The sequence below is a fragment of the Anomaloglossus baeobatrachus genome, chromosome 8, assembly GCF_048569485.1.
Source record: "Anomaloglossus baeobatrachus isolate aAnoBae1 chromosome 8, aAnoBae1.hap1, whole genome shotgun sequence".
Taxonomy (NCBI): Eukaryota; Metazoa; Chordata; class Amphibia; order Anura; family Aromobatidae; genus Anomaloglossus; species Anomaloglossus baeobatrachus.
In genome coordinates this window covers 44276738-44296044 of record NC_134360.1, presented here as the reverse complement: position 1 = coordinate 44296044, position 19307 = coordinate 44276738, and the positions used below count along the sequence as shown (strand labels likewise).

The following is a 19307-nucleotide window of genomic DNA, read 5'->3' as shown; positions in this document are numbered from 1 at the left end:
GGCTCAGTGGTTAGCACTGCAGTCTTGTGGCTCAGTGGTTAGCACTGCAGCCTTGCAGCGCTGGGGTCCTGGGTTCAAATCCCACCAAGGACAACATCTACAAGGAGTTTGTATGTTCTCCCCATGTTTGCGTGGGTTTCCTCCGGGTTCTCCGGTTTCCTCCCACCCTTCAAAGACACACAGACAGGGACTCTAGATTGTGAGCCCCAATGGGGACAGTGTTGCCATTGTATGTAAAGCGCTGTGGAATTAATAGTGCTATATAAATGAATAAAATTATTATTATTATCATTAATTGTACAGTTTGCACACACAGCTATGCATGCAGGCAGTTCCCCAAGGCGCCACCTTGTGGAGGCAAATATGTCATCACTTTGTAAATGATGGGGTCAGATTAATAGCAAATTAATTAGTCTAGTGACCCAAACCCTAAACCATCTGCCTATCTTCATGAAATCCTGCTTAGCAGACTAATTGATCATCGTGGCCTCTCCTGTAACCCATCATTAATTTACATGAATATACCCTGCTGTTTAACGAGTCCCCGATTCTGAGACAATTAGATGTTCAGCCCATTGCAATGTCTTTCTTATGCATTACCCAATTCAGTATTTTCACACATCAACCTCATCTGCAGGAAACTAAATTTGACCATCAGCTCCTAACAGAATGGAGAAAATGTGAACAAGCTGCAATATATGCAAATAACGGACACTGTGTGCAGCAGACACTGTGTGCAGCCAGATATGTGCACACACTAATGAGGACTGTATTACTGCCTATTAGACTTTACTTCTAAAAATGAAATTACTTAGTGCACAAATTGGTCATTTTATGTGTGCCCATCCACCACGGGTCCCTTCAAAGGTCACCTTGTTGTGGCAGGTGGGCAGGAGCGGAATGATCATGGTCCAGGGGTGCAGGGGGCCCGCCGGTCCCAGTACCTGCTTCAGCTGGATGTGCGTCCAAGGCTGCACATCCAGCTGAAATGCATTGCGGTGCAGAGACCCGTCTGGTCCCTATACTGCAATACACGTTGCCGGGCAATCAGCAGCTTTCGTCAGTATCCCAGTGACTGAGGGCGGCGCATGGCAATGACATCATGCACTGCAATAGCACCGACACCGGTGAAAGCTGCCGGCCACTGTGCACTGACTACACAGGAGGACGCTGCACAAAGTGGGAGACAGGGAGGGTGAGTACAATGTTGTTGTTTTTTGCATTAGACAGGATGGAGATATATTTACCAGGATGGGAACATATATACCAGGAGGGGGATAGTAGATACCAAGAAGGGGACAGTGTATACCAGGAGAGGAAGAGTACATACCAGAAAGGGCTTAGCAGAAGGACAGTTTACACCAGGAGGGCCCCAGGAAGGAGATAGTAGATACCAGGAGGGAGACAGTATATACCAGGAGACCCCCAGAAGGGAGACAGTAGATACCAGGAAGGGAACAGTATATACCAGAAGGGGGCAAGATTTTATACCAGGATGGGCCCAGTAGAGGGACAGGGACAGTATGCACCAGGAGGGCCCCAGGAAAGGGACAGTATATACCATGAGGGGGACAGTATATACCAAGAGGTCCCCAGGAGGGGGACAGTATACACCAGGAAAGCCACAAGAAGGAGACAGTAGATACCAGGAGGGAGACAGTATATACCAGGAGACTCCCAGAAGGGAGACAGTAGATACCAGGAAGGGAACAGTATATACCAGAAGGGGGCAAGATTTTATACCAGGATGGGCCCAGTAGAGGGACAGGGACAGTATGCACCAGGAGGGCCCCAGGAAAGGGACAGTATATACCAGGAGGGGGACAGTATATACCAGAAGTGGAACAGTAGATACCAGGAAGGGGGCAATAGATACAAGGAAGGTGGTAGTATATACCAAAAGGGAGCAAGATTATATACCAGGGTGGGCCCAGTAGGGGGAGAGTATGCAAAAGGAGAGCCCCAGCAAAGGGACAGTAAATACCAGGAAGGCAGCAATAGATACCAGGAAGGAGGCAGTAAATACCTGAAGGGGGCAAGATTGTATACCAGGGTGGGCCCAGTAGGGGGACAGTATGCACCAGGAGGGCCCCAGGAAAGGGACAGTATATACCAGGAGGGGGCAGTAGATACTAGGAGGGGGACAGTATATACTAGGAGTGGCCCAGGATGGTGATATATATACCAGGATGGGGGATATTTAAAACAGGATGGAGTTTTTATATACACCAGGATGTGGGCTAGAATGGGGGACATATATAAGGATGTGGATATACATACCAGGATGGGGGATATATATCAGGATGGGGGACATTAGAACAGGATGGGAGACATTATTACATAATGGGGGGGGGAAGGGGGCAACTCATATGTCTTTATAGGATTTAGAATGCTAAATGTATGCATACATATACATACGTCTGACCAATATAAGGAGGGGCCCAGGTCCAAATTTTGCATCAGGGCCCATCGAACTCTAGTTACCCCACTGCTGGTGGGAATACACACATTAACTAATTTGTGCTATAGGAATCTCATTTTTATAAGCATTGTCTATATGTCAGTAATGCAGATAACACTGCACATATTCAATAAACCATCCTCATCTCGCTCACAGATACAGCGCATTTCTCAGCTCGCTGTAAATGTGAAATCTCGTCCCCAGGAAACAGAAATCATTGTCTTTTCATTTGTCCACTAGGGGGCAGTAGTGGTCTTTTTTTTCCCTAACATGATACCTGCACTCCCACCCTGCACCTTTCTGGATGTACAACCTACTAGTTACACAGGAGCCTAGAGCAAGGGTTGGGAGAAGCAGAAGGTGAGAGCGGGGAGCGGGGAGCGGGGAGCGGGGGGGGGGGGGCGCGGAGCTGGAGATGTTCTTGATGATAATTTGAATGCACCCGTTAATGATCAAAGTGTTACACACTAATTACTAGCACTTACCTACCAGATATTAAGTAATCTGTCTCTTTTTTTGCACCTAACGATGATTCTCTTAATGAGCTTCAGACTGACTCTTTTATAAATATTTTATTTATTTATGGCTTAATTTTTATTTTAGGCTGATAATTCCCGAGAGGATGGGAAGAGCGAGAAGTTAAGTGAAAAAGTTCCTGGCGGATATGGAGGATGACAGACATTACACGTATGTATAAAATAAATAATAATAAATATTAATACTGGAGATTTGCTGAGGACGGGGGACGGGCACACTAGTCACCCCTCAGCCACTAAAATACCAAGGACGAGGCAATTTGCCAAATTTAGGTTCTAATTAATTTCTTTAAGGAACCCCCTGTCTAGAGAAATTAGTAGTCAACCATGTAGTCATTGGAGACCCCACTGTGGAGACCCCATTCTCCTCCACCAGCACCATCTGTTATAGCCAGGGAGACCACGAACTACAAGATATCACACAGTGCCTGCGGAGATCAATGGACGTCCATGTAATGCCCTGGAGCCAACTGATCAACAGAGGGGGATTCTTTATTGGAGATCACTCTACACGTTTTTAACCTCCATTTCTACAATGTAACTTGTATTTTTTTATTATTATTATTTTATTATTTTTTATTATTATTATTATTATTTATATATTATATTATATTATTATTATATTATTTATATATTATATATTATTATATTATATATATATATTATATTTATATATTATATATTATTTATTATTATTATTATTTACTATTATTAATTATATTATTTTATTATTATTATATTATATTATTATTATATTATATTATTTATTTTATAAATTATATATATATATATATATTATAATTATTATTATTTTATATTATTATTTATTATTATATTATATTATTTATTATTATTAATTATATTATTATTATTTATTATTATTATTATTTTATTATTATTATTATTTATTATTATTATTACCGTATTTTTCGGACCATAAGGCGCACCGGATTATAAGGCGTATTAGCAATGAGAGCCTGCTATGGCACCTAGGTTCATATATAAGGTGCACCGGATTATAAGCCGCAGCGCATTAAGTTCTTGACAGCTGCGAAAAGGCCGGGGTGCAATCCGGAGTTCAGGTGACAGCACCGGAGATCAGCCCGGGATGTCTGCAGCTGTCATGAACTGAACCGCAATCGCCGGGGAATCCATCACTCGGCGCTCGCGGTACAGTGTAGGCTGCACTCTGGAGCTCAGGTGAGAGCTCCGTAGTGCAGTGCCGGTACCTGAATCCAGGCCTGGCATTACTGGAGATTCCTCCGGTAGCCAGTCCGACGCTGCTCTTATGTACAGCATTCTAACATGCTGTATATAAGAGCGCAGGCTGCACTGTAGAACATAAAAAAAAAACGCTTTACTCACCTAAACCGGTCGCTGCGGTGCTGGTTGGCCAGATGGGCGGCGCTGTTCTCCGGGACCGGCGCCTCCTCTTTCGGCCATCTTGCTCCCCTGTCTTCTGAAGCCTGTGTGCATGACCCGTCCACGTCATACACACTCACCGGCATTGAGGTCCTGCGCAAGCGCACTTTGATCTGCCCTGCTCAGGGCAGAGCAAAGTACGGTATTGTACTGCGCCTGCGCAGGACCTCCGTGCCGACGAGTGTGTATGACGTGGACGGGTCATGCACACAGGCTTCAGAAGACAGAGGAGCAAGATGGCCGAAAGAGGAGGCACCGGTCCCGGTAGAATAGCGCCGCCCATCTCATCAACCAGCACCGCAGCGACCGCTTTGTGAGTAAGCATGTCTCTTAACAGGAGGCATAATGCTTGGTTGTATTCATATACAAGGCGCACCGGACTATAAGGCGCACTTTCGATTTCTGAGAAAATCATAGGCTTTTATGTGCGCCTTATGTCCGAAAAATACGGTTTATTATTATTATTGCACCATTTATTCCATGTCGCTTTACAAGTGAAAAGGGTATACATAAAAACAAGTACAACAATCATTAACAATACAAAGCACAGACTGGGTTACCCATCCCTCTATCCGTCTGTCCATCTATCCCTGGTGCCCAGCGCAGCTAGCCCTGTAATGCAGCACCATGGACAGCTCCGGGCAGCAGCAAATAGGAGAAAATAATTCATAGTTTCCAATGTCAGCTCCTCAGCAGAGAAGATGAGAGCTGAGACCCCAGGTCACCGATAATAAAGAGGATAATGCAACATGATAATATAATTATAATCATTATTATCATATCCTAGAACAATCGCACCCACTACAATCCACCGGCCCATCCCCCACCTCATACCAGTGTTCTCCCAGATATCTAGCCAACAACTAACTTTTTATGTGTGTGTATATATATATATATATATATATATATATATATATATATATATATATATATATGTATATATATATATTACAGATCAAACGTTTGGACACACCTTCCCATCTCTAGAACAACTGTTAAGAGGAGACTCTGTGCAGCAGCCTTCATGGTAAAATAGCTGCTAGTGTCGCGGGCGGAGGAGGGGACGCCGCGCTCTCCCTCTGCTCGGGTCCAGCTGCCGCGGCTGCTGCGGCCTGCTGCTGCTCGGTGGCTCGAGCGCTGGGCCGGATCCCGGGGACTCGAGCGGCGCTCCTCGCCCGTGAGTGAAAGGGGATTGGGATTTGGGATAGTTTATTGTCCGTGACGCCACCCACGGTTGTGGTGATTAAGTGGACACCACCGCTGCTCTGTCTGGGGAGCCCGGGAGTGATGGTATGGAGCAGCCAGTTGTTGATTTGCCCCTCCGTGGGTAGGGGTTTTGGTGCTCCCGGGGCCCAGTGATGGGGTTGGTATGGTGGACAGGCGGGTATGGGGCCTGTGGAGGTGCAGGGGCGCAGGGGCAGCGCTGTGCCGCACGGCACGGAGGTACTCACTCAGCCAGTAAACACGACACAGTTCTCGGTAAACAAACGGCTGGTTGGACGGGTCCCTCGGACGGTTCACGGTGCTGCGGTTCCCTGCTGTTAGCGGTGACGGTCTCTTCCCTGCACCTATGTAAAGTCTCTTGGTAGCGATGGGTCCCCACCGGTTACCCACTCCTCGGCTTGAATCTGGGCCGAAGGAGCCCTACTTTGCCCGCAGGCGCTGGCCCTGGGAAACTGGTGCCCTGGCGGTGGCGGTGTCTCCCCTTCACGGTCGGGCTGTTGCCTTCAATCGGGACTTGGTTGTTAGGAGACAGAGGTCCCCTTCACTGACGGATTTGGCAAATTATGGCGACTCCTAGCCTTGCCGGGATCCGAAAGGCCCCTGCCCTGGTGCTGACTGTTCTTCGTATACTGCTCCGGTACCGCCGGGTCACCACCCGTCCGCGGTCCTTCCAGCAACCTCCAAGCAGTCCCCCTGCAGACTATCACCGCTGTCTGCTGACCTTGCTGTCTCAGTCCGGGGCACACACCCGGACTAACTTCAGGCTTTCTTAACTGTTTCTTTACTGTCGCCACTCTTACTGTCCTCCTTTACCACTTCACTGTTTACTCCTTCACTTCCCTAGCTGTTCTCGCTTCTCACTCAAGCTCTGCCTGAGCTCAACTGCCTGGTTTTCCCGCCTCCAGGGCTGTGAACTCCTCGGTGGGCGGAGCCAACCGCCTGGCCCACCCCCTGGTGTGGACATCAGCCCCTGGAGGAAGGCAACAAGGATTTTAGGTTAGCTTAGATGTACCTGCCGGGAATGTGGGGTGCATGTGATGTTGTGACCTGTGACCCCTGGCTTGCCCAGGGCGTCACATTCCCCCTTAGCAAAACGCAGACCGTCCTCGGGCTGCCCGTCCAACGCCGGTTTTATTTTCCTTTTGTTTTTCTGTAAGATAGAAAAAACGGTAACATCTATACAAGTTATGACATCATCCCACATCGGGAGGTTCAGTTCTTAAACGTTGCAAACATTAAAACAGTTAACGGTTACGGTCTCCGCTCTCTCCCACCCAAGTAACCTGGCCCTGATGCTGCCCCTAAAGCCCAGGCAGCACCCCTTGACCCCAGTCCAGCACAAGTTACCCGAGCGGGATCTGTCCTTCCCCTCCAGAGGGTAGCCAAGGGTTCCTGTGGTGGCTGGGCCCCAGCCTGCTCTGCTGTGGGCCCTCCCTCCAACCTGCCTCTCCGAAGGCGGTAAATGCGTAAACGGTAACGGTAACACAACTTATTTACAAGCCACTTAACGTTTGTGGTTGCCCTGCAAGTTCACGGGCTTGTCCATGAGCAGTTCCTCATGCAAACACTTTTCAAACGGTCCCCACGGGGACAACGGTGCCGGCAACGGCTGGTTTCCAATCATGGTTGAATCAGGTGAACTTCACGGTTTCATTTTGCTTATCATTTTTGCAACAACTTTTCCAAACTTGTAAACATACTCAGACTGGTGGTCCCAACGGGGACGGTGCAACGGTGCTCCGCTGCCGTTATTCCGAGTTCTCAACATCACCTGAGGGAGGGGGTGCGGCGTTCACACGGGACTCCTGGCTGCCCCTTAACTTCGCATCCAGCGCGAACCACCCCCTCTCCCCACAGTGCCGGGTGTACTGCACGATGTCGCCCGGCATCAAGTTACGACCGGGATGCTCCTCAGGCAGGTGGGCATTCACATCCCGCCGGGCTATAAACACTTCGGCCTCCAGGCCCGGTTCATATATAAACCCATAGCCCCGGCGGACATCAAACCGCCTCACCTGCCCTTCGTACAGCGGGCCCCGGACACGGAACGTTGCCTGACGGAGGCTCTCTTTTTCCCGGATTGCACGGGCCACCAACTCCGCCTTCTTTCTTTCCCGTTCACCGATTTCCAGGCCCAACGATACTGGCTCCCTGTCCCAATACGGCGCTGCTGCGAGCTCCGGCGCACGGGTCGGGCCCCGCAAGACCTGTTGGACATTGCCCACTGCTGGTACTCTGGGCGTCAGGTCCTGCGGTGACTTGGCCTTAGACGCTGCCTTGCATCGGCAACCCGGCGCAACCTCAGCCGAGGTGTGGGGGATGGGCACAAGGGCTTTCCGCAGTTGGGCCTTCGGCACGGAGCGGGTCATCGGCTCCGGCTCGGGGACTTTCTCGGGGGACGCCTCCGGTTCGGTTTTCGGGGCTTTCCAGGGCAGCACCTCCGGTCGACTACGGGCTCCGGCTGCAGGTCGGCCCGCCTGGGCGGGGATGCTAGGTATCGCTACCGGTTGCGGTGGTAGCGGGCCCAGTGGCGGGGTCACGGCTTCCGAGACGGGTGGCGAGGGAGGCAGCAGGGGGAGAGGGTTTGGACCGGGTCCCGCAGCCGCGATGACCGGCCCTTCAAGGGCGTGGTCACTCACCCTCAGGGGTGGCGTGGGTCACTCACCCTCCCTTCCTCCGCTTCCTCCTCGCGTCTCCGCACGGTCGCTATGACGTCCGCCATGTCGGTCTCCCACTCCTCCATGAGGAGCTGCATCTTGACCTGCAGCCGTTGGTAGAGCTGCGCGGTCCGGATCTCCACCCACGCCGCGGTTCCAGGCGCGGGGGCTACGGTGCTGCGGGACGGCATGAACATGTTGCTGGCGGCCTCTCCCAGGAACAAGATGGCTGCAGGGTCCTGGTGTCCCTGCTTTTATAGCCGCGTTCACATGCAGCTAGCCGCCATTCCGTCTCCTTCAGCCTCTTTTCGGCCCCTCCTCTTTTGGGGCGGGGTTTTGGCCTTCGCGCCTCTGCTACTCGAGAAGACGCTCGAGCAGGAACTTTTCGTGCCAAAGATGGCGACTTCTGAAATTTTCCGGCCGGATACCTCCGGCGGTCACAAGGCGCACCTCTACCCAACGGCAGAGCGGTAAGATCCTGTTCGTGACGCCAAGTTGTCGCGGGCGGAGGAGGGGACGCCGCGCTCTCCCTCTGCTCGGGTCCGGCTGCCGCGGCTGCTGCGGCCTGCTGCTGCTCGGTGGCTCTAGCGCTGGGCCGGATCCCGGGGACTCGAGAGGCGCTCCTCACCCGTGAGTGAAAGGGGATTGGGATTTGGGATAGTTTATTGTCCGTGACGCCACCCACGGTTGTGGTGATTAAGTGGACACCACCACTGCTCTGTCTGGGGAGCCCGGGAGTGATGGTATGGAGCAGCCAGTTGTTGATTTGCCCCTCCGTGGGTAGGGGTTTTAGTGCTCTCGGGGCCCAGTGATGGGGTTGGTATGGTGGACAGGCGGGTATGGGGCCTGTGGAGGTGCAGGGGCGCAGGGGCAGCGCTGTGCCGCACGGCACGGAGGTACTCACTCAGCCAGTAAACACGACACAGTTCTCGGTAAACAAACGGCTGGTTGGACGGGTCCCTCGCACGGTTCACGGTGCTGCGGTTCCCTGCAGTTAGCGGTGACGGTCTCTTCCCTGCACCTATGTAAAGTCTCTTGGTAGCGATGGGTCCCCACCGGTTACCCACTCCTCGGCTTCAATCTGGGCCGAAGGAGCCCTACTTTGCCCGCAGGCGCTGGCCCTGCGAAACTGGTGCCCTGGCGGTGGCGGTGTCTCCCCTTCACGGTCGGGCTGTTGCCTTCAATCGGGACTTGGTTGTTAGGAGACAGAGGTCCCCTTCACTGACGGATTTGGCAAATTATGGCGACTCCTAGCCTTGCCGGGATCCGAAAGGCCCCTGCCCTGGTGCTGACTGTTCTTCGTATACTGCTCCGGTACCGCCGGGTCACCACCCGTCCGCGGTCCTTCCAGCAACCTCCAAGCAGTCCCCCTGCAGACTATCACCGCTGTCTGCTGACCTTGCTGTCTCAGTCCGGGGCACACACCCGGACTAACTTCAGGCTTTCTTAACTGTTTCTTTACTGTTGCCACTCTTACTGTCCTCCTTTACCACTTCACTGTTTACTCCTTCACTTCCCTAGCTGTTCTCGCTTTTCACTCAAGCTCTGCCTGAGCTCAACTGCCTGGTTTTCCCGCCTCCAGGGCTGTGAACTCCTCGGTGGGCGGAGCCAACCACCTGGCGGCCCACCCCCTGGTGTGGACATCAGCCCCTGGAGGAAGGCAACAAGGATTTTAGGTTAGCTTAGATGTACCTGCCGGGAATGTGGGGTGCATGTGATGTTGTGACCTGTGACCCCTGGCTTGCCCAGGGCGTCACATTAGGAAACCACTGCTAAGGACAGGCAACAAGCGGAAGAGACTTGTTTGGGCTAAAGAACGCAAGGAATGGCCATTAGACCAGTGGAAATCTGTGCTTTGGCCTGATGAGTCCAAATTTGAGATCTTTGGATCCAACCACCGTGTCTTTGTAGAAAAGGTGAACGGATGGACTCTACATGGCTGGTTCCCACAGTGAAGCATGGAGGAGGAGGTGTGATGGTGTGGAGGTGCTTTGCTGGTGGCACTATTGGGGATTTATTCAAAATTGAAGGCATACAGAGCCAGCATGGCTACCACAGCATCTTGCAGCGGCGTGCTATTCCATCCGGTTTGCGTTTGGTTGGACCATCATTTCTTTTTCAACAGGACAATGACCCCAAACACACCTCTAGGCTGTGTAAGGGCTATTTTACTAAGAAGGAGAGTGATGGGTGCTACGCCAGATGACCTGGCCTCCACAGTCACCAGACCTGAACCCAATCGAGATGGTTTGGGGTGAGCTGGACCGCAGAGTGAAGGCAAAAGGGCCAACAAGTGCTAAGCATCTCTGGGAACTCCTTCAAGACTGTTGGAAAACCATTTCCGGTGACTACCTCTTGAAGCTCATCAAGAGAATGCCAAGAGTGTGCAAAGCAGTAATCAAAGCAAAAGGTGGCTACTTTGAAGAACCTAGAATATAAGACATAGTTTCAGTTGTTTCACACTTTTTTAAGTATTTAATTCCACGTTTTCATTCATAGTTTTGATACCTTTAATGTGAATCTACAATTTTCAGAGTCCTGAAAATAAAGAAAACTCTTTGAATGAGAAGGTGTGTCCAAACGTTTGTTCTGTACTGTTTTGGTCTGTACTGTATATACACACAATATTCTTTCTTTTGTCCAACATCTTGGCTGTATAAATCTTCAGACCACTACCTGTCCCATTATGGCTTGCTGTAACACCCAAACCGGCATCCCAATGCTGTCCTGACCCCCTCTCCCTGTGGGAACGTTGGCTCTCTCACCTACCCGGCCATCCTGCAGTGGCTGTCCCGTCCCGGGGTCATGCTGTCTCTCGGGGCCTGCACTCACCACACAGGCCTCCTGGGAATGCCTGTAGGGTGTGCGCATGTCCAAGCCTCTTTTCTTAAAGGGGATGTACGCTGTGACACAGAAGTGCCTCTCAGGTCAGCTGATATAATGAATTAGAATTTCGGTCTGGTTGAGCGCTAATGACTGGGCTGCCAGCTTTGTGGATAATTTGTTTTATTAGTATTAATAAAAGGGTAAACTCCTGTTTTATACAACGCGTTTCAGCAAAGTCTCTGTTGCTTTCCTCAGGTATCAGCTGAGATATTTGAGGTATTTAAGGCACCTTCCCCTTTAGGTAGGTGCTTGGGCAACGTGTTCCTAATGTTGCCAGTTCTCAGGTCCCATTGTGTTGCTGCTATCATTGTGTTGTAGTCTGCTGCTGATTCGTATTTTCAGTGCATTACCAGTCTGCTGCTGCAACTATCCACATCGGCCGCTGCTACCGCAACCATCCATCCATGACATGGCTGCTGCTGTTGCTATAACCAGACACTATATTGTATCCGTGGCGCCAGCTGTCAAGGTATCGCAAATCCCCTGTGGCTGCCCTCTGCCAGCTGCTTACCAGCGTATGTACCTATTGCCACCTCCAGTGGCTTTAGTGAAGATTCGGCGGCCATTCCAGTTCACTCCTCCAGGCACGTGAACAGTACTTTGGTCCGGTGTGGTGTGGTCCGGACCCACTAATCCTGTGCTCGCCCTGTGAGCATAACGCTGGCCCACATGTCACAAAACAAGGTGTGATCGGATGATATTGCAGCAAATCTGTGGAGCATTTCCCATTTGAGCAGGAGAGATTTCAGTATATAGGCCCAGGAGAGGCGACAGACTGCCCCCTGTGCAGCAGCATGCCGTATGTCACAGGCTGTGAGCAAACTCCAGCCCATGGCAAGGAGGCGCAGAGATGATTGACGTCATGAGTGTGTCACAGCCTGATGTGCTCTTGGGGGGGATCTGGGATCAGAAAATCACAGCGTATTCTTAATCGCAGATCTGCTTCGTCATTTACGGTGATTTGGAGCGTATTTCATACTATCCAGTATTGAAGGGGTTAAGGTGTATTTCTATCCTGCAGTGATCTAACAGATAGTTGTAACCTCAGCTTCAGCCACTCCCTTCTGCTATAAATATCCGCTCCTCACTGCACCCTATGCCGGCTATAGCTCAAACTTTAGCTGTCCATCTTGAAGGAGCTCGTCTTGGCAGAGCTGTATTGATGTTACAGTTGCAGCTGTGAAGCTCCTGCTGAAGAAACCTTGCAGATCTCATTGTTGTGTCTTTCCCCAACTGTTTGTCTTAGATACCTTGTGTCATCTTATTGCAGAGGAAAACTAGTGTTTCAATGGCCATAACTAGTCAGGGTCGGTTCAGGGCCAGCGAGGGTCTAGGCACATGATCGGCGATGGTGGAAAAGACTCGTATAGAGGTGTTAGGAAGTGCCTACGCACATGATCAACGACGAGGGGGAGTACTCATATAGAAACATTAGGGAGTGTAGGGATCACTCTCAGGTGGGTGTTAGAAGATGATCCTGCTCCCCTCTCCCTAGATCCAGGCCCCTCTGTTGTATTGTTTCCCGGGTGTACCCTGTGTGTTGCAGCACTCGCCGGGAGACCCATCTTCACCTTCCGGGACACCAATAGTCACTGCGCGACAGTTGACTGGTAAAGTCCAGCTACACAGGAGGGGTCAAATATTGTCAAAATTACCCCCACCGTTCTCCTCCTGATCACATGACCTTCGCCCATTTGTACTGTAGCTAACATCTACATCATAGTCACTGGGCCGTCTGCCCCAATCATAGTCAACTTGACTTGCCCATTGAATTTTATGTAATACTCAGACTAGACCCCCCAAAAAGAGACCCTCTTGCTGGGGCAGTTCTGAATGTGAGAGCCCCCCACCCTGAGAGTTGCCTATTATGATATTGGAGTATAATGAACCCCTTTGAGCAGGTCATTATAGGATCTCAGTCCCAGTGTAACCTTATTAATGGGACGTATAGCAGACAGCGGAGAACAGATGAACATGAAGTTTTGCTGTAGACGTGGCCCGTGTGTCTTGTCTTCCATATAGAATCCTGCCGTCGTTTTTTTTTTTTAGCGCGGTAATGAAATGTCTTGACCTTTACATTGTAGCCATTAAGACATAAATGAACATGAGGTTTACAGCCCCGGCGCATTCATCATGGTGTAAATGATGGAAATCAGTCCCTTGTACAGCGAACAAGGCTGAAAAATGGCAGCAAACAAAAGACGTCACATGCACGGGAATCCTATACATCCGATAGACACTATAGAGGAATAGGGTCCATCCATGGTTATTTCCACCTGTCTATGACCCAATTATCCCGCATTGTCACCGCACGCTCTGTCTTTGGATTTGGCCCATGGACACTCTCGGACCCTTAGGCACGGGTACGTTTGACCCCTCTGAAGTTACCCCACAACACACAAGGTGACCTCACTAATTCCTGACGGGGTGGGGGGTAAACAGATCCCAAAAGATGGTCGGAGAATGGTCCTGACAGTTTCCATTTGTCTTTCGAAAACATGAATATCAATGGTGTCTGTAATTCCAATTGAACACGGCTGGGACCTAAAAGCCACGAATTTATCCAGCGAATACATGAATTATTCCATCTGATGAAAGTCAAGATCTGAGAGTAGCAGGAGTGTGCAATCTGGACGGCGGGTCGGGATAATTGAGTCATACTTTCATGCTTATAGGAACGGAGTCAGGACAATCCCTCTAGGTGTCACGTTAGTTTCGGAGAAGTACCAAGCAAACGGCAATAGGGAAGGGAAACCCTGTGTGTATGGAAGGGGGAGATGGTGACCCCTGATCAAACCTATTGCTGGTCCCTGGGGTCCCAAACCACCTAAGATAGGCTCTGTACCTATGCACCGAGCCGGATACCTGACCCCAGGTATCCCTAAATAAGGAACAAATGGGATGAGCTCTTCATCAACCCTACTAATCAACTATAGAAGATACAAGCAGGACACACAGGGGGAAAAGCATGAACTACTTTCAGCAACAATAGCACACAGGAATACAAGCCACCTGCTTGCAACCAAGGCTTGAATGAACTGAGAATATCACCAGCACCAGTCCAAAGAAGGAAGGGATATTTAAGCACCAATATACTGCCGATGGTCAACAGCTGGGTGGAAGTCGAGCTCCTGCTGCGTCCAAAAGGGGGAGAGATGAATCTAGCAGGAAAGCTACCTATACCAATGAATACTGACAGCAGGAACAATAGAAAATCAAGGAGCATTCTGTGCAGCCAAACACTGTGACCTTCTCTGGCCAGAAACAACATGACTGTCTGTCACCCGTGACACACCCATGACAATGGGGCCGCTGACTTCCCCCAGTCTGGTCTGTTCCAATGCTACCTAGTGTGACTGAGTGAGAACAAGTCTGTGTAACATAAAGATGCAGCCTACTGTACAGCAGATTGATCATGTGACCTCTTCAATACACATTGCTTTATGTATCCAATAAGTGGTCACATGATTGGTACTGGGCAACCCTACTGCAGCTTACAGTTTCTCCAGCTGCTGCAAAACTACAACTCTCAGCATTCACCAACTACCTCCAGTTACTTGCAATTTTTTCTATGCATTTTTTACCCCTTAAAGTGCTGTTTCTTTATTTTTTTTTTTACCATAAACACATTGTATAATCTTCTGATTCTCCTTGTTGCTAGACTGAAGGGAAATAATCACCTTCCTGTGTATCATGGAGAGGCAGTCTCCTGTATAGCAAAGCATGATAACACGTCTGGTGACATTCTAACACACATGCAACCAAATAATGGTCGTTTAAGAGGTCTCGAGGTTGTTAAAGGGGTTGTTCAGGACAGGACTAAGATATTGATTATTTATTCCTAGGATCAGATATTAATATTGGATTGGTGGGGGTCTTACACCTGACATGCCCACCGATAAGCAAATATGATGTCCTGCCAGGATGAACACCACTAAGAAATGGTGGTTCTTGGTACTGAAGTTTAGCTCCTATTAAAGTGAATATTATCCAAGTTGCAGTACCCTACAATGACCACTAGGTAGTGTGTGGAGCTGTGCTGCTCCAGCTCCGCAACTTGTTAACATCCAATTCCTGCTATTCCTGCTAATAGTTGATCAGTGGAGGTGTCAGTTGTCTGACTCCACTGATCAGATATTGATCATCCATCCTAAGGACAGGTCATCAATATCAAAGTCCTGGAAAACTCATTTAAAGGGAACCAATCACCAGGATTTTCCTATATAACCTAAGCAAGTGCTATACTGGCACTATCATGCTGAGTCTATACATACCTTTAGGCATCAGCTACGATGTATAGATTTTGAAACACAAGCAAGTAAAGTTTGTAAAATGAGCATCTTTTTGAATGACAGCAGCTGCCAATCAGTTGATAGCTGGGGTGGGTATTCATAGTGATTCCCTCCCCCTGCCTGTTGTTCCTGACCTTATCTTTTATTTATGCTAATTCTATTATACAATTGGTTTACCAAGTGGTTAGAAGGACCTGTGCTGATGTCATACCCATGTGACCAGAATGGGTGGGGCCTCAGCCAACATAGCTGATAGCAGGAAGCAACATTTTTCTGTTAGGTGAGGCCCTGCCCCTTCTTGTCACATGGGTATGACATCAGCACAGGTCCTTCTAGTCACTTAGTAAAACGATTCAATAATAGAATTAGCATAAATAACAGATAGGAGGAGTTACAACAGGCAGAGGGGTGGGAATCACTATGAATATCCCCCCAGCTATCAGCTGATCGGCAGCTGCTGCCACTCAAAAAGCTGCTTATTTTACAAACTTTACTTGCTTGTGTTTCAAAGCCTATACATCCTAGCTGATAACTATAGGTATCTATAGAATCAGCCTGATAGTGCCAGTATAGCACTGGCTTTACGTTATATAGGAAAATCCTGGTGACTGGTGCGCTTTAAGATATCTTTGGAGTTGTAGTTTTGCAACTATGTAAGATCCCCATATAGGAGAACGCTGCCATATAGAATCCAGTATGGAGGAAGAGTCAATGGGAGAATGAGTTATTCCACCGTGTCTTCACCGCTCTTGGTCTATAATGATACAATGTCCATCGATGATGAACTTCCGTCTCCGCTTCTCTGAATACATTTCTTATATGATTTTTTTTTCCCTTTATTCTTCACTTATAAGTCAGGTAAGAAAAAATCAAACAGGAATCCTATACAACGTGGAGGCGGAGGGCGAGATCAATACCATGACAATGCCGCCATCAATAAACTCAGAGCAAGTGACATCAGCAAAGCACAATTTACCGGGAACTTCATTTCTGCGCTTCCGTGGAGATATCTCACATGGAGGGGGATACTCATTAAAGGGAACCGGTCACCACTTTTTTTGGCTATAAGCTGCGGCCACCACCACCGGGCTCTTATATACATCATTCGAACATGCTGTATATAAGAGCCCGGCCGCTGTGTAGAACATAAAAAAACGCTTTATAATACTCACCTAACGGTCGCGCAGTGGGCCTTATGGGTGTCTTCGTTGTCCAGTGCCGGCGCCGCCTCTTTTGGTCATCTTTGTCCTCCTTCTTCTCTAGCCGCGGTGCATGACGCGTCCGACGTCATCCACACTCGCCGGCATTCAGGTCCTGAGCAGCGCGGATCACAGTATTGTAGTGTGACGCCCTGGGCAAGCCAGGGGTCACAGGTCATCACACCACTACACCCCAGTTAGGAACATCAAAGCTAACCCAAAATCCTTGTTGCCTTCCTCCAGGGGCTGATGTTCACACCAGGGGGTGGGCCAGGCGGTTGGCTCCGCCCACCGAGGAGTTCACAGCTCTGGAGGCGGGAAGAACCAGTCAGTCCAGCTAGGGACAGAAAGGAGTAAACAGGCAGTTAAGTTAGGGAAGTGAAGGAGTAAACAGCTAAGGCTGCTTTCACACTACGTCTTTTTAACATGCGTCCTGAACGTTTTTTTAACGCAGAAACGGATCCAGTGCAAATGCGTTTTCATTTCAATGCATTTGCAATGGACTCGCGTTAACATGCGTTCACCTGCGTTTGCGTGCGTTATAGTGAGGATCCAGCGACTTGCAGTTTTTTAACATCTTTCAAAAACGCTACTTGTAGCGTTTTTGAGCTGCGTCCAACTTCTGCAAATTTCTGGATCCTGACTAAACAGCACGCAAACGTATGTGAACGCTGGCATGCTGATAGACAGGATCCTGCTTGCTCTACTGAGCATGCCCAGAAGCCAGCCCCGTGATCAGTCTATCTCTCTCCTCCCTCTGTCTCTCTCCTACCTCTCTGTCTCTCCCCCTCCCTCTCCCTCTCTCCCCCTCCCTCTCTCCCCCTCTCTCTCTGTCTCTCTCCCCCTCCCTCTCTCCCCCTCCCTCTCCCCCACCTGAGAGCTGCGGACACTCGTAACCAAGGTAAACATCGGGTAACCACTTATCTTAGTTACCCGATGTTTACGTTGGTTATGTGTGCAGGGAGCCCGGCTCCTAGCAGCTGCAGACGCTTGTAACCAAAGTAAATATCGGGTATCCAAGCAAGTATACCCGATGTTTACCTTGGTTACGAGCCTCGCAGCTGTCAGATGCCGGCTCCCAGTCTGGCACGTTTAGTTCCCCTCACTCCCGATCACATGACTCCAATGCCCGCCCCTAAACATCCAGTGACAGGATCCTGCAAAGTAACACATGCGTTTGTATGCGTTTTTTGCTGTAAAAGCAGGATCCGCTTTTGCAGCAAAAAAACGTTCAGGACGCATGTTAAAAAGACGTAGTGTGAAAGCAGCCTTAGATGAGTTAAGGAAGTGAAAGTAGAAGGAAGTGAAGGGGTAGAGGAGCAAAGGAGAAAACTGGAGAAAAAGGAGTAAAAGTGAGAGTAGAAAAGCCTGAAGTTGGTCCAGCTGTGTGCAGGACAGAGTCAGCAAGGTCAGCAACGGCGGTGATTGTCCGGAGGGGTGACCGTTTGGAAGTTCCTGGAAGGACCGCGGACTGGTGGTGGCCCGGCAGTCTGGAGCAGTGTACAAAGGACAGTCAGCACCAGGGCAGGGGCCTCTCGCACCCCGGCAAGGCTAGGAGTCGCCATAATTTGCCAAATCCGTCAGTGAAGGGGACGTCGATCCCCCAACAACCAAGTCCCGATTGAAGGCAACAGCCCAACCATTACAGTAGAGACACCGCCACCGCCAGGGCACCAGTTTCTAAGGGCCAGCGCCTGCGGGCAAAGAGTAGAGCTCCTCCGGTCCAGCTTGAAGCCGGGGAGCGGGTTACCGGTGGGAACCCATCGAGACCATCAACAACATTAGGTGCTGGAAAAGGGACATCACCGTCACCTTCTGGGGAAAGCAAGTGCAGCCGTCCGTGGGAACCGTCTTTCCAGCCGTGTGTTTTACCAAGAACTGTGTCAACGTCTCAGGCTGAGTAAGTACCACAGTGCCGCAAGGCACAGCGCTGCCCCCGCGTCCCTGCGCCCACCAAGCCCTGCATCTCCCACCTCATCACTGGGCCCCGGGATCACCAACCCCTACCCACGGAGGGGCAACACAACAACTTGCTGCTTCACACCATCACTCCCGGGATCCCCACACAGAGCAGCGGTGGTGTCAACAACTCACCACAACCGTGGGTGGCGTCACGGACAATAACCAATCCCTACACCCAAAATCCCCTTTCACTCACGGGCAAGGAGCGCCGCTCGAGAACCCCCGGGATCCGGCCCACTGCTCGAGCCACCACTGAGCAGCAGCAGCCGGACCCGAGCAGAGGGGTGAGCGCAGTGCTGACACCCTCCTCCCCGCCCGCGACAGTAGTGCGCCTGCGCAGGACCGGCGAGTATGTATGACGTAGACTCATCATGCACACAGGCTTCAGAAAGAGGATGAAGCTGGCAGAAAGAGGAGGCGCCGGCACCAGAGGACGAAGACGCCCATATGGCCAACCGCACGACCGTTAGGTGAGTATTATAAAGTGTTTTTTATGCTATACCCCTGGCCTGGGCTCTTATACATAGCATGTTAGAATTCTGTATATAAGGCTATGTGCGCACTAGAGCAAAATACCCGCGGATTTACCCGCGGATTTGCCGCGGAAATTTCTTGAGAAATGTCTGCAATCTTTGTGCAGACATTTCCCATGAAATTCTATGAGAAAA

The 19307-nt window shown here is 50.0% G+C and overlaps 1 long non-coding RNA gene across 1 annotated transcript in view; it reads left to right on the top strand.

Annotated features, from left to right (window-relative positions):
• Positions 1-2733: 2733 nt before the first annotated feature.
• The window catches only part of LOC142249146 (uncharacterized), a 130231-nt gene continuing 113657 nt past the window's right edge, over positions 2734-19307 (top strand). The window contains exons 1-2 of the long non-coding RNA XR_012724997.1: positions 2734-2821; positions 3065-3148. This is a non-coding gene — a long non-coding RNA (uncharacterized LOC142249146). The remainder of the gene's footprint in view (positions 2822-3064; positions 3149-19307) is intronic.